Raw genomic sequence first — 15033 nt, 5'->3', positions numbered from 1 at the left:
GGGGTAGCAAGACATCTCAGTTAAGTTCACAGTGAGAATAGTTATGGTTACAGCCAAAAGAATTAAGCAGAAAGCTATATTATGCTTAGCAATACTACAGAGATGAAAAAATCTATTTTTAGCATGTGTACAACAAAAGTCACAGCATCTAAGTATGAGAAGTAAAAGTTAATGAATTAGGTAAATAGGCCTAAAACCCATAATAGTTTAGGATATCAAAAACAAAAATAAGAAAGAAATTAAGGAAGCATCTAAAATTTTAGAAAATTTAGAAATTGTGTTCTAGATCTCACTGATTACTGAATGTTAATTAAGGAATATATATTTTTCTGCTATATGTGCTACCTTTAAAAAATAAGTAACCATGTGATGGTAAACAAACAAATTCAGAAAAGCTGAATTATCAAACATATCTTTTAATGACAGTAACACAACAAATAGTAATCAACAAGAAACCTTTGGGGAGAAAAAGTTCAAAATAGAATTGAAATTAAATAATGGATATCTAAAAAAGAATCATGTAAATCATAGGTAATTTCAATTAAGAGAATTATAGCATGAGACAACATAACAGTACTTTAGCATGTAGCTAAAACATTTCTTAAAGAGAAACTTTATATCTCCAAATACTTTCCTCAACAATGTAGAGAAAGAACAAATACTTAAATTGTGAATAGATTTTTTAAAGCCGGAAATATAAAAATATGCAGGCAAATATACAACAAAATCTACTCATCAAAGAGGAGTTTTCTTTTTTAAAAAAGTAAAAAGAAGGGGCAACTAAGTGATACAATGGATAGAGTACCAGCCCTGGAATCAAGAGGACCTGAGTTCAAATCCAGCCTCAAACATTTGACACTGACTAGCTATGTGACCCTCCGCAAGTTGCTTAACCTCAATCATGTCACAAAAAAAGGAAAAAGAAACAAACATGCTCACACACAAAATGTTGAGTTAATAAATAAAACTAAGATTTGGTTTAAAATAATAAAATAAACCAGTAGCAAATGTGCTCAGAAAGAAAGAAGAAACAAACTGCTAACATCCAAAATAAGAAAGGAAAATCCATAGCAAATGACAAGGACACAAAAGTGATTGTTAGAAATAATTTGACTCAATTATAATACAAGCCATTTGCCAATTGACAAGTGGTCAAAGGATATTAACAGGTAGTTTTCAGAGGAAGAAATTAAAGCTATATAGCTCATATGAAAAAAAATCTCTAAATCACTATTGATTAGAGAGATGCAAATCAAAACAACTCTGAGGTGCCACTTCCCATCTATCAGATTGGCTAACATGACAAAACAAGAAAATGATAAATATAGGAGAATAGGTGGGAGAACTTGAACACTAATTCATTGTTGGTAGAGATGTAAGCTGATCCAATCATTCTGGAGAGCAATTTACAGCAAATTCTAGCAAGGATTGTAAAAATGTGCATACCCTTTGACCCAGAAATATCACTACTAGGGCTGAAACCCAAAGAGATCATAAAAATAGGAAGAGGACCCATAGATACCAAAATATAGCAGTTCTATTAGAGGTGGCAAAAAAAGTGGAAATTGAGTGGGTGCCCATCAACTGGGAAATGGCTGAACAATTTGCAGCATATGAATATAATGGAATACTATTTTTATAGAAGAAATGATGAATGGATTTTAGAAAAACTTGGAAATACCTACAGGAACTGATGCTGAATGAAGTGAGCAGAGTCAGGAGAATATTATATATAGCCATAGTGTGTGAAGAGTGTTTTTTATAAGACCTAGACCTTCACAGTAATGCAATGACCTAAAATATTTACAAAGGACTCATGATGCAAAATGACATCCACATCCAGAGAAAGAACTAAGGAGACAGAACACAGAAAGAAACAATTTTCTCCATTGTTATGTTTTGATTTGCTTTGTTTTTCTTATGGGTTCTCCCATTTGTTTTAATTCTTCCATGCAATATGACTAATGTGAAAATGTGTTTAATAGGAATGTATGTGCACAAACCATGTAAGATCGCATTCTGTCTTGGGGAGGGAAGGGGAAGATAGGGGGAGAAAATTTGCAACTTATGGAAATAATTGTTGAAAACTGAAGACAAATAATTATAAATTTTGAGAAGAAATTAATTTGACTTACTGTTTAGAAAAAGTGGGTAAGAAACAAATGGATTGGATATTAACGATAATATCCAAATCTTAGAAAAAGAAATTCAATAAGCCATAAAATATGTGTTCATCCTTTGTTGCTGAAGAAGACCATGCCATCAGAGAAATGATGACATGACTTGCACTTGACTTTGTTTTGAGGGAGAGCTATGCAAGTCACCAGCCTCACTTCTCTTCCAGTGCCATCTGAATCCAATGACCAGATATTCATCAGAATGACTGGAGATGGGCCAGGATGAGGCAACTGGGTTAAGTGACTTGGCCAAGGTCATAGAGCTAGTGAGCGTCAAGTGTCTAAGATGAGATTTGAACTCAGGTCCTCCTGACTCCTGCACTGGTGCTCTATCCACTGCACCATCTAGCTGCCAAGTCATAAAATAATTCCTAAAGAAAAACCACTAAAGAACTAAATGAATTTATCAGTGAAAACTATCCAAAAAAAAAGTCACTGAACAATAAATTTCAAAGTTGCATGAACATGTGCAAATATAGGGAAAGAAGAAATCATAAAAAAACTATTTATAGGAGACAACCATATAGTTTTTATATTTAAATCAGGAAAAGATAAAGCATAAAAAGGATTGTACCAATATATCTAATGAATTTTGATGAAAATATCAAATTTAGTATTAGCAAAGTATCTACAAATATATTTTGGAAGAATCATATACTCTGAGCAATTCTTATATCCACCAGGAATATAGAGTTGTTTTAAAATTAGGAATGCTACAAACTCATTAGGTTATTAATAAATATGTAAAACAAAGCAACTTAATGTAGAGGCAATTTTTTGAGAAAATATCATATACCTCTTATTTTAAAAAGATTCATTATAAAGCAAAGGAATAAATAGGCCAACTGGCAAATAGTAGCAATCTAAAACCAAAATTAAGTATTATGTTTCATGTAGAAACATTAGAGAATATTATGAAAAGGCCAAGATATATCAAAGATGATTATCACAATGATTATTTTATGTAGTCCTAGAAATGCTAGCCATTGCAGTAAGACAATAAATAATAATTTAGGGAATAAGGATGGGCAAAACAAAAGTAATCATTTTTCCCAAAATGACCTGATGATTTACTTCATTTCAATTAAATTTAATATTAACTAAGGATAAAGTAAACAGAGGGTGGGAGAGCAGAGCTAAAATGGTGGAGTAGAAGCAAGGACCTGCTAGAGCTCTCCCCCAAACCTCTCAAAAAACTTTAAAAATCATTCTAAACAAATTCTAAAGCAGCAGAAATCACACAATGACAGAGTGAAACAAATTTCCAGCCCTAGAAAAGGTGGAATATTGAAAGGAAGTGTCTATCACACCAGACTGGGAGTGGAGTGCTCCTCAACATGGGTCACACTGGGACAAACAGAGCTGTAGTAGGCCTTAGGGAACTGAATCACTGGTAGCTGCTCTGGTTTCCAGATTTCACAACCCACATATGACAAAGAGAGCTTCAAATGTCAGTAGGAAGGGTCTCTCACCTGGTTGAGAGAGTAGGGCCATAGACACAGTTCAAGCTATAGCCCCAGCCCTAGGGAACCAGCAGCCACTGCTGAGGCTGAGGCTGCATCTGGAGCCTCTCACTTAACAAGGACTCAAAAGGCAAGTAATTAGCTGGGAATATGAGCAAATGGGGAAAATAGGCAAATGATAGATTCTTATGTTCTTGGTGAAAAGGCATTTTCTGGCTTTGTGGAATATCAAAACATACAATCAGAAGAAGACAACGAAGCCACAGCTCTTGCATCCAAACCTTACAAAACAAATAATAATTGGCCTCAGACCATGGAAGATCTCAAAAAATGATTTTGAAAATCAAATAAGAGAAGTAGAAGAAAAATTGGGAAGAGAAATGAGAGTAATGCAAGAATATGAAAAATGAGTCAACAACTTGCTAAAGAAAACCAAAAAAAAAATGTTGAAGAAAATAATACCTTTAAAATTAGACTAACCCAAATGGAAAAAGGGGTCCAAAAAGCCAATGTAGAAAAGAATGCCTTGAAAAGCAGAATAGACCAAATGGAAAAACAGTTTCAAAATTTCACTGAAGAAAATAATTCCTTCAAAATCAAAACTTAATAAATAGAATCTAATGGCCTTATGAGAAATCAAGAAATTATAAAACAAAACCAAAAGAATTTCTCTTTTTTTAAAAAAAGAAGACAATGTGGAATATCTCATTGGAAAAAAAACTGACCTGGAAAATGGATGAAGGAGAGACAATTTAAAAATTATTGATGGAAGCTAATGACTTTATGAAAAATCAAGAAATTATAAAACAAAACCAAAAGAATGAAAAAATACAATGTGAAATATCTCATTAGAAAAAAAAAACTGACCTGGAATATAGATCCAGGAAGGACAATTTAAAAGTTAAAGGACTACCTGAAAGCCATGATCAATAAAAGGGGCCTCGACATCATCTTTCAAGAAATTATCAAGAAAACTACCCTGAATTCTAGAACCAGAGGGTAAAATAAATATTGAAAGAATACACTTATCACTTCCTGAAGAGATCCCAAATGGATAACTCCTAGGAACATTGTAACCAAATTCCAGAGCTATCAGGTCAAGGAGAAAATATTGCATGAAGCCAGAAAGAAACTATTTGAGTGTTGTAGAAATACAATCAGAATAACATAAGATTTAGCAGCTTCCACATTAAAGGATCACAGAATTTGTAATATGATATTACAGAAGTCAAAGGAACTAGGATTAAAACCAAGAATCACCAATCCAGCAAAACTGAGTATAATACTTCACAGGAAAAATGGTAATTCAATGAAATAGAGAACTATAAAACATTCTTGACAAGAAGACCAGAGCTGAAAAGAAAATTTGACTTCCAAACACAAGAATCAAGAGAAGCATGAAAAGGTAAACAGGAAACAGAAATCACTAGAGACTTACTAAAGTTGAACTGTTTACATTCCTGCATGGAAAGATAATATTTGTAAATGTTGAAATTTTTCTCAATATTTGGGTGGTGGGAGGGATTATACACATACACACACATATATATACAGAGAGACAGAGACAGAGATAGAGACAGAGACAGAGAGACAGAGAGCACGGGGTGAGTTGAATAGGAAGGGATCATATCTAAAAAAAATTAAGTGGTGAGAGAGAAACATATTGGGAGGAGAAAGGGAGAAATGAAATGGGGTCAAATTATCTCTCATAAAAGACAGAAGATAAAGCTTTTTCAATACAGGAGAAAAAGGGAAGTGAGAGGGAAAAAGTCAAGCTTACTCTCATCACATTTGGCTAAAGGAAGGAATAACATGCACACTCAATTTGGTATTAAAATCTATCTTACACTAGAGGAAAGTAGAGGAGAAGAGGATAAGCTGGGCGGAGGTGGGGGGGATGATGGAAGGGAGGGCAACAACTGCCACAGCAGCAGCCACTTCTGGAGATCTGAGCCTTCAGACCCTGAGGGAAGCGAGCAGCTGATCTGCATCTCAGTCCTGAGTGGCAGTCCTGGGGTGAGGAAGAGTAATGGCATATCAGAGCTGGTGATGGCTGTTGAGAGGGAATCTTACTCATAGTTCCAGGGAAAAAAAAGGGTGCTTATAGTTGCTCACAGATCAGAACGCAAACCAGGAGAGGAGTAAACACCTCTCCCTTGACTATGCCACTTTGGAGAACTGAAAACTTACAAGGTCCTAGAGATATTTCTGAGAACAGCTGCACCAAACCTCTGATCCCTGGGGTAGGATACCACCCCACTTGACAAAGGACTCAAAAGTCAAATAATTACCTGGAGAAATGCTCAAAAAAGGGAAAAAATGAGAATATAGAAGGTTACTTTCTTGATGAAAAGGTATTCTTTTCTATCCTTTCAGATAAGGAAGAGGAAAGCATACAATTAGAAGAAGACTAATGCATACAACTAGAAGAAGACAGTAAGGTCAAGGCTCCTACATCCAAAGCCTCCAAAAATATGCAGTGTTCTCAAGCCATGGAAGAACTCAAAAAGGAGGTGGAGAAAAAATGGGGAAGAGAAATGAGAGCAATGCAAGAAAATAATGAAAAATGAGGCAACAGCTTGTTAAAGGAGACCCCCAAAAACGCTGAACCAAAAGACCAGAGTTGAATAGAAAATTTGACTATTCAATACAAGAATCAAGAGAAGCATGAAAAGGTAAACAGGAAAGAGAAAGTATAAAGGACTTATTAAATTTGAACTGTTTGTATTCCTACATTTAAATATGACATTTTTAACTCATGAGACCTTTCTCAGTATTAGGATATTTGGAGGGAATACATACATATATATTTATACACACACACACACATACATGCATACATACATACGTATATATATGTGTGTATTACATATATGCATATGTACAGTATAGACATGTATATATGTGTGGATATATATGCACATATGTATGTGTATGTTTGTGTATATATGTATATGTACATATACATATATATACATATATATGTGTGTATATATATATATATATATATATATATATATATATATATATATATATATATACACAAAGAGAGAGAGAGAGGGAGGGAGAGAGAGAACAGGGTGAGCTGAATATGAAGGGATGATGGGATGATATCTAGAGAATAGAATTAAGTGTTGAGAGAAATGTACTAGGAAAAAGAGAAAGGATGAGGCAGAATGCAAAAAAATCTCACACAAAAGAGAAAAAAAAGAGTTTTTATAATAGAGGCAAAGAAGGGGAAGGTGAGGGCAAATAAGTGAGCCTTACCTTCATCAGATTTGACATCAGGAGAGAATAACACACACTCACCTGGGCATGGAAGTCCATCTTGCCCTACAGGAAAGCAGGGAGGAAGGGGATAAGAGAAGGAGGATAATAGATGGGAGGGCAGATAGGGGGAAGGGCAATTGAAATCATGAACTTACATAGAGGATCAGGTCATATGAGAGAGTAGAATAAATTGAGGGTGGGACAGGATAGTGGGAAATCTATTTAAGCTTTCACAACATGACTCTTATGGAAGTGTATTGCATGATTACACATGTATAAGCTACGTGAAATTACTTGCCTTATCATTGAGGGTGAGTGAGGAGGGAGTAAGGGAGAAAATGTAGAACTCTAAGTTTTAAAAATTAATGTTAAAAGTTGTTTTTACGAGCAACTAGGAAATAAGGTATATTGGCAATGGGATATAGAAATCTATCTTGCTCTACAGGAAAATAGAAGGGAAGGAGATGGGGTGTTATAGAAAGGAGGGCAATTTGGAACAAAGGGTAATAAGAATGCAGGCTATCCTGGGGTGGGAGGAGGGAAGAGAGGAGGAGAAAATTTGAAATTCAAAATTTTGTGGAAATGAATGTTAAAATGTCAAAAACTGAAAATAAATAAATTTTAAAAATAAAGGAAAAAATAACTTTAGAAAGTAGGAAAATATTTTAAAAATCTACAAGACCATGAGCTTTTCTATATGTTCTCAACAAAATTAAAAAAAGAAGAGATAGAAAAAAAATAAATGATTTTCAAAATACCTAAAGAACTTTTGAAATATATTGGTGTTCAGCTCCTAAGATATAGTCAGTAATATATGAAAACAACTGAAATTTTTTATTATTTTGTTTGTTTTCAGTGTTTTACAATCACTTCCAAATGACTTTTCATTTTTTTCCTTCCTCCTGCTCCTTTCTCCCTCCCTCTTCTTCCCTTCCCAAGTCAGCATAAAATTTTATATAGGTTCTATACATACATTCCTATTAAATTTATTTTCACCCTAGTCATGCTGCATGGAAGAATTAAAATGAATGGAAGAAATCATAAAACAAACCAAAATTTATTAAAAAAGATAATGATCTGCTACATTTTGTGATCTAATTCTATAGTTTTTTCTCTGCATGTGGAAGGCATTTTGCCTTATGAGGCCATTGGGAATATTTTAAGTCTTTGTGTTGCAATGAAGTTCTAAATCTACCAGAAAAAATCCTCGCACATTGTAGTTGTTGGTATGTACAAAGTTCTCCTGGTTCTGGCCCTTTCACTCAGCATCAGTTCATATAAGTCTTTCCAGGCCTCTCTGAAGTCTTCCTGTTCATTATTTCTTACAGCACAATAGTATTCCATTATATTCATATACCACAATTTATTCGGCCATTCCCCATTTGATGGGCATCCCCTTGATTTCCAGTTTTTGGCCACCATAAAGAGTGCTGCTATAAATATTTTTGTACATATGGGACCCTTTTCCATTTCTGTGATCTCTTGGGGATACAGTCCTAGAAGTGGTATTGCTGGGTCAAAGAGTAAGCACATTTTGTAGCCCTTTTGGCATAGATCCAAATTGCTCTCCATTATGACTGGATTAGCTCACAGCTCCACCAACAATGAATTAGTGTTCCAACTCTCCCACATCTTTTCCAATATTTATCATCATCCTGTTTTGTCATGTTAAGCAATCTGACAGGTGTGATGTGGTATCTCAGAGTTGTTTTTATTTGCATTACTTTCATCAATAGTGATTTAGAGCATTTTTTCTTCTGATTACAGATAGCTTTAATTTCTTCCTCAGAAAACTTCCTGTTCATATCCTTTGACCATTTATCAATTGGGGAATGACATGTATTCTTGTACATTTGACTCAATTCTCTATGTATTTTAGAAATGAGACCTTTATCACAGACACAAGTTGCAATAATTCTTTCCGTTTTCTGCTTCCCTCCTGATCTTCGTTGTAGTGGATTTGTCTGTGCAAAAATTTTTTAATTTAATGTCTTCAAAATTATCCATTTTGCACTTCAAAATGTTTTCTATCTCTTGCTTAGTCAAGAATTCTTCCCTTCTGCATAAATCTCATAAATACACTACTCCTTGCTCCATTAATTTGTTTAGAGTATCAGTCTTTATACCTAGATCATATACTCATTTGGACTTTATTCTTGTAAATGGTGTCAGGCATTGGTCTATGCCTAGTTTCTGCCATACTGTTATCCAGTTTTCCCAGCAATTTTTGTGGAACAGTGAGTTCTTATCCCAGAAACTGGAGTCCATGGGTTTATCAAACAGTAGATTACTATATTCTTTGACTACTTTGTCTTGGTGCCTAACCTATTCCTCTGATCTACCCTTCTGTTTCTTAGCCAGTACCAAGCAATTTTGATAATTGCTGTCTTATAATACAATTTGAGATCTGGTAGAGTTAGGCCACCTTCCCTAGCATTTCTTTTTATTAGATCCCTCAATATTCTGGACCTTTTGTTCTTCCAGATTAATTTTGATATTATTTTGCCTAGCTGTACAAAATAATTATCTGATAGGTTGATTGGTATTACACTGAATAAGTACATTAATTCAGGTAGAATTGGTATTTTTATTATATTAGCTCAGTCCACCCACAAGCAACTGATGTTTTTCCACTTACTTAGATCTGACTTTATTTGTGAGAAAAATGTTTTGTAACTGTGTTCATATAGTCCCTGGGTTTGTTTTGGCAGGTAGCCTCCCAAATATTTTATAGTGTCTACCATATCTTTAAATGGGATTTCTCTTTCTATCTCGTGCTGTTGGGCTTTGTCACTAATACATAGAAATGCAGAAGATTTGCGTGGGTTTATTTTGTAACCTGCAACTTTGCCAAAGTTGTTTATTATTTCACGTAGTTTTTTGCTTGATTCCCTGGGATTCTCTAAGTATATCATCCTATCATCTGCAAAGAGTGATAACTTAGTTTCTTCTTTGCCTATGCTAATTCCTTCAATTTGTTTTTCTTCTCTTATTGCTACAGCTATAATTTTTATTACCATATTGAATAATAATGGTGATAATGGACATCCTTGTTTCACCCCTGATCTTAGTGGAAATGCACCTAGCTTATCCCAATTCCATATAATGCTTGCTAAAGGTTTTAGGTAGATACTACTTACTATTTTATGGGAAGTTCCACATATTCCCATGTTGTCCAGGTTTCTCAATAGGAATAGGAATAGGAATTGGTGTTGTATTTTGTCAAAAACTTTTTCTGCATCTATAGAGATAATCATATGTTTTCTGTTAATTTTGTTGTTGATATGATCAATAATGCTAATGGTTTTCCTAATATTGAATCATCCCTGCACTCCTGGTATAAATACTACCTGATCATAATGTATTATTCTTGTGATAAGTTGCTGTATTCTTTTTGCTAAAATCTTATTCAAAATTTTTGCATCTATATTCATTAGAGAAATTGGTTTATAATTTTCTTTCTCTGTTTTGGTTCTCCCTGGTTGAGGTATCAAAACCATATTTGTAGCATAAAAAGAATTTGGAGGATTTCTTCCTCCTCACTTTTCCCAAATAGTCTATATAGTATTGGAATTAACTGTTCCTTAAATGTTTAAAAAAATTCACTTGTGAATCCATCAGACCTTGGAGATATTTTTTCCTAGGGAGTTCATTGCTGGCTTGTTCCATTTCCTTTTCTGAGATGGGGCTATTTAAATATTCAACTTCCTCTTCTGTTAGTCTGGGCAATATGTATCTTAAAATAATCATCTACCTCATTTAGATTGTCAAAATTTATGGGCATAGAGTTGGGCAAAGTACTTTCTTATCATTGTTTGAATTTCCTCCTCATTGGAGGTGAGTTCAATCTTTTCCTTTTTGATATTGATAAGTTGGTTTTCTTCTTTCTTTTTTTAAATCAAATTGAACAAAGGTTTATCCATTTTGTTGTTTTTTTCATAAAACCAACTCCTAGTTTTATTTATTAGTTCAATAGTCTTCTTAATTTCAATTTTTTTTAATCTCTCCTTTCATTTTCAGTATTTTTAATTTGGTATTTACTTGGAGATTTTCATTTTCTTCTTTTTTGAGTTTTTTTCAGCTGTATGCCCAATTTATTGATCTCCTCTTTCTCCATATAATTCATGTAGACACTGAAAAATATAAAACTTCCCCAAAGAACTGCTTTTGCCATGTCCCATAAAACTTGGTAGGTTGTCTCATTATTGTCATTCTCTTGAATGAAGTTGTTCATTGTTTCTGTAAATTGTTGTTTAAGCCACTTATTCTTTAGTATTAGATTGTTTAGTTTCCAATTAGTTTTTGGTTTATGTTTCCATGGCCTTTGATTACATATAAGTTTTATTGCATTATGATCTGAGAAGGATGAATTGACTATACCTGCCTTTCTGCACTGGATTGTGAGGTTTTTATGGCCTAGTACATGGTCAATTTTTGTAGATATGCCATGTACTGCTGAGAAAAAGGTGTATTCCTTTCTGTCCCCATTAATTTTTCTTCAAAGATCTATCATATCTACCTTATCCAGAATTTTATTCACTTCCTTCTTTCCTGTTTATTTTGAGGTTAGATTTATCAAGTTCAGAGAGAGGGAGGTTGAGGTCCCCCAGTAGTATAGTCTTCCTGTCTATTTCTTCCTGTAACTCCCCTAACTTGTCCTTAAGAATTTGAACGCTATACCACTTGGAACACATATGTTTGGTAATGAAACTGCTTCCTTTTCTATGGTGCCTTTTAGCAAGATATAGTTTCCTTTCTTATCTCTTTTTCTATTTTATCTCTTATCTATTTCTGCTTTTGCTTTGTTTGAGATTAAGATTACTACCCCTGCTTTTTTCACATCAGCTGAAACACAATAAATTCTGCTCCAACCTTTTGCTTTTACCCTATGTGTATTTACCCTTTACAAATGTGTTTCTTGTAAACAACATATTGTTGGATTATGACTTTTAATCGATTCTGCTATCCATCTCCTTTTTATGGAAGAGTTTATCCCATTCACATTCACAGTTAAGTTTACTATTTGTGTTTTCCCTCCATTCCCTTTCCCTTTGTTTATGCTTTTAGTTCTCCCTTCTCCCTTCCCCTCCTTCCTGACCCTAATGAGAAACATTTAAAAAAGAACCATTTTTAAAGATGAGTTTTATTGGCTCACTATTAGAGAAACTTGTTATTGAAATGACCAGCAATACATCTGACTTTTTAAACCAATAGTGAAATGTTTCCTGTGTGACATCATCTGATTTTATTAGATGTTCAAATTATTTCACTTTTCCAAAATTAACCATTTGTCCACAACCTTTTTTTTTTTACATCTGACTAATTATTTGATTCAATACATAAGTTTAAACTTTCATCATCTAAATTACTTGTGGCACAGTAGCTTCCATCTATACCCTGACATGTTCTTTGGGAATGTTTTTAGTGATTGAATTCCTAGATAAAAGGTTATATTTTCAATTTTTGAAGCTTTCTACTATAGTGTTTTCCAAAAATGTTCTGCCAGTTTACAATTCCTCCAGCAGCAGAGAGTTTACCCATTTCTTCGCAATTCTACCAAGATGCATTTTTGTGACTTTTGTTTCTGTGTTGGTCAAGATGAGAATTGTTTTTAATGATGTTTCATTTTGTATTTCTTTCTCAAGAAAGCCCGAACATTTATCCAAGTGATTGCTTATAATGTGACTATCAAGGTTTGTGAATTACCAGGTCATATTCTTTGCTTATTTATTGAAGTTAAATTTTACACATAAAAAGTAAAATCAACAACTAAAGCAGCTAACTGAAGAATTCAATTAATTAAACAATGTACACACACACACACACACACACACACACACACACACACACACACACACACACACACACACACACACACACCCCTCTACCCTAATCTCTTTTATTTCATCTACTAGTAGATTTCAGGTAGAATTGTTTTGGGATCTGTTTTAGTGGTTACCTTAATTACCTACATGCTTTCATGGGTTCATAAGTTCTCAGAGAGCTGCCTGCGGCCAAGGTGTAAAATACCCTAAGTTCAATACTCCACACCCTCTACAGAATGCAGCCAGAATCACATTGAAATGTAATCAAGAAACATTTTTTTTAAATAAAAATACAGTAGAATATAGATAATGTTAAGATGTAGTTTTCTAAGTTAATATGAGACCCTCAGGGAATCTTCATTTCCAGTTTAGAGATACGCATTTCTATTTGTTTATAAAACAGCTGCCCAAGAGCACAAAGAGATTGAGGGTCTTGCCCAGAATCAGAAGGCCTTTATGTCTTGAATCCTTTGAATACACACAAAATCAATTCTTCACATAAACTCTGAGTTAGATTCTAAAAATATTATTAACTGAGCTTAAGTAACATCTTGATATTCACAGAGCTGTTGCAGCAGAAACTTAAGGCCAGGTCTTCTAAGTATAGTGAACGTTTTTTGTTTTGTTTTGTTTTTTTCACTCATCACACTGAACTCCCTATCAATGTATGCTTGGAAAGGAAAAACATCCTGAGTTTTATATGTCATTTAATTTATCAATCAATTGATAAGCATGTATTATTTACTACATTCCAAGCCCTGTTCTATAGCACAAGACCACATAGAAGGAAAGAACTTATCTTGATAGATTCTTCAGAATTTTCCAGAGAAGAACTATGGAACATTATTCAAAGAATTCTTTAGTTATGTTGGAATCTCTAGTCTTAACACAATTTTAACACCACATCTGGTTTTGTTTTTTTGGTTTGCTGTCCCCCACCTCTAACCTGAAGGTATTTTATTTGACCAAGAAGGGTATTTGCTTTCGTGCTGCTTGGGTCTTGCTTTTGTCACTTTGCTTTGCTTTGGCTAGGCTATAAAATGCCTCTCTCCAGGCATATGTTCAGTGGCACAAAATGAGAAATCAAACTAAAGCTACACTTTTATGTTTTAGGGATTGCGTGGTAACAGCTTTCACCAGTACGATGGATGGTATGGCCTTTCAAGACATGCAGTAAACTAAATATTTTGAAAATAATTCACCATACTCCAAGTCTCTGAGTACTCTCTGGTTATGCCTCTCATTCCTTTAGGAGTTCCCTTATTGCTAATGAGGTGTAGTAAAATGTGAATGATAAATGACTGAGTGCATATTCCTGAAAATGATAGTCTGCCCATGAACAATGTTTTCATTCTGTTTTATTTGAGGTTCTGTTTGAGTAATGGTCTCTTTGCAATGTCAGGAGGTACACAGAATACTTTATTTGGAGTCAGAGAACCAACATCTGATTTCCAGCTCTGTTAATATCTACCTATGTGTGACTTTAGTGCTCATATTACATTATCTGTAAAATGAGGCAACTAGATTAGATTGGGGTTTCCTAACTTTGGATCAACATATAACTAAAGGTTCCATTGATAGATTTTTGGAAGTCTATGCACTGAATGAAGAAAAAAATGCATCTTAATTTTCATTATCCTCCAACTAAAGTCAGGAATTTTCTTTATTATTTCTTAAAAAATATTATCCTGAGAATGGCTATTAGCTTCACTAGACTGCCAGACAAATCCAAAGTTCAAAAAAAGGCTAAAAAATCATAGACTATATTATTTGTATGGTCTTTATGTTATAAATAGTATGGTCTTTTGACATTTTTTTCTTTAATAATAATAACAAAAAAACAACATGATGTAGTAGATATGGATTGAGCTAAGATTCAGGAAGGCCTGGGTTTGAGTTCATTACTGTTGTGGGTAAAGCCTAAATCTGACCTAGTCTTAGGTTCAAGGTTTTTCTTATTTGAAATCCGATAGACACTGAGTAGATAATATAAGTTCAGATTAAATTACTTTAAAATTTGAAGTTTAAAAATATCTAATACTAGAATAAAAGAATATAAAACATTGACTCCCCCTCTGAAATAATGAGCTGGAGAAGCAGTCTGCAGGTGGGTTAAGCTCTGTGAAATATTTTTTGACCCCAGACCAATCACTTTAAGATTTACAACCCTGGGCCAGCAAGGAACCAAGTAAAATGAAGTCATGAGGTTAGGTTTTGTACTAGTTATGGTCACAACAGTTACACTAGCCCTAAGAGTCAGCCTAAAGGCTCACTACAACCTCTGACTTACACTGCTTA

Source organism: Notamacropus eugenii, chromosome 6 (assembly GCF_028372415.1).
Source record: "Notamacropus eugenii isolate mMacEug1 chromosome 6, mMacEug1.pri_v2, whole genome shotgun sequence".
NCBI lineage: Eukaryota > Metazoa > Chordata > Mammalia > Diprotodontia > Macropodidae > Notamacropus > Notamacropus eugenii.
Note: the sequence above shows the minus strand (reverse complement) of the source record.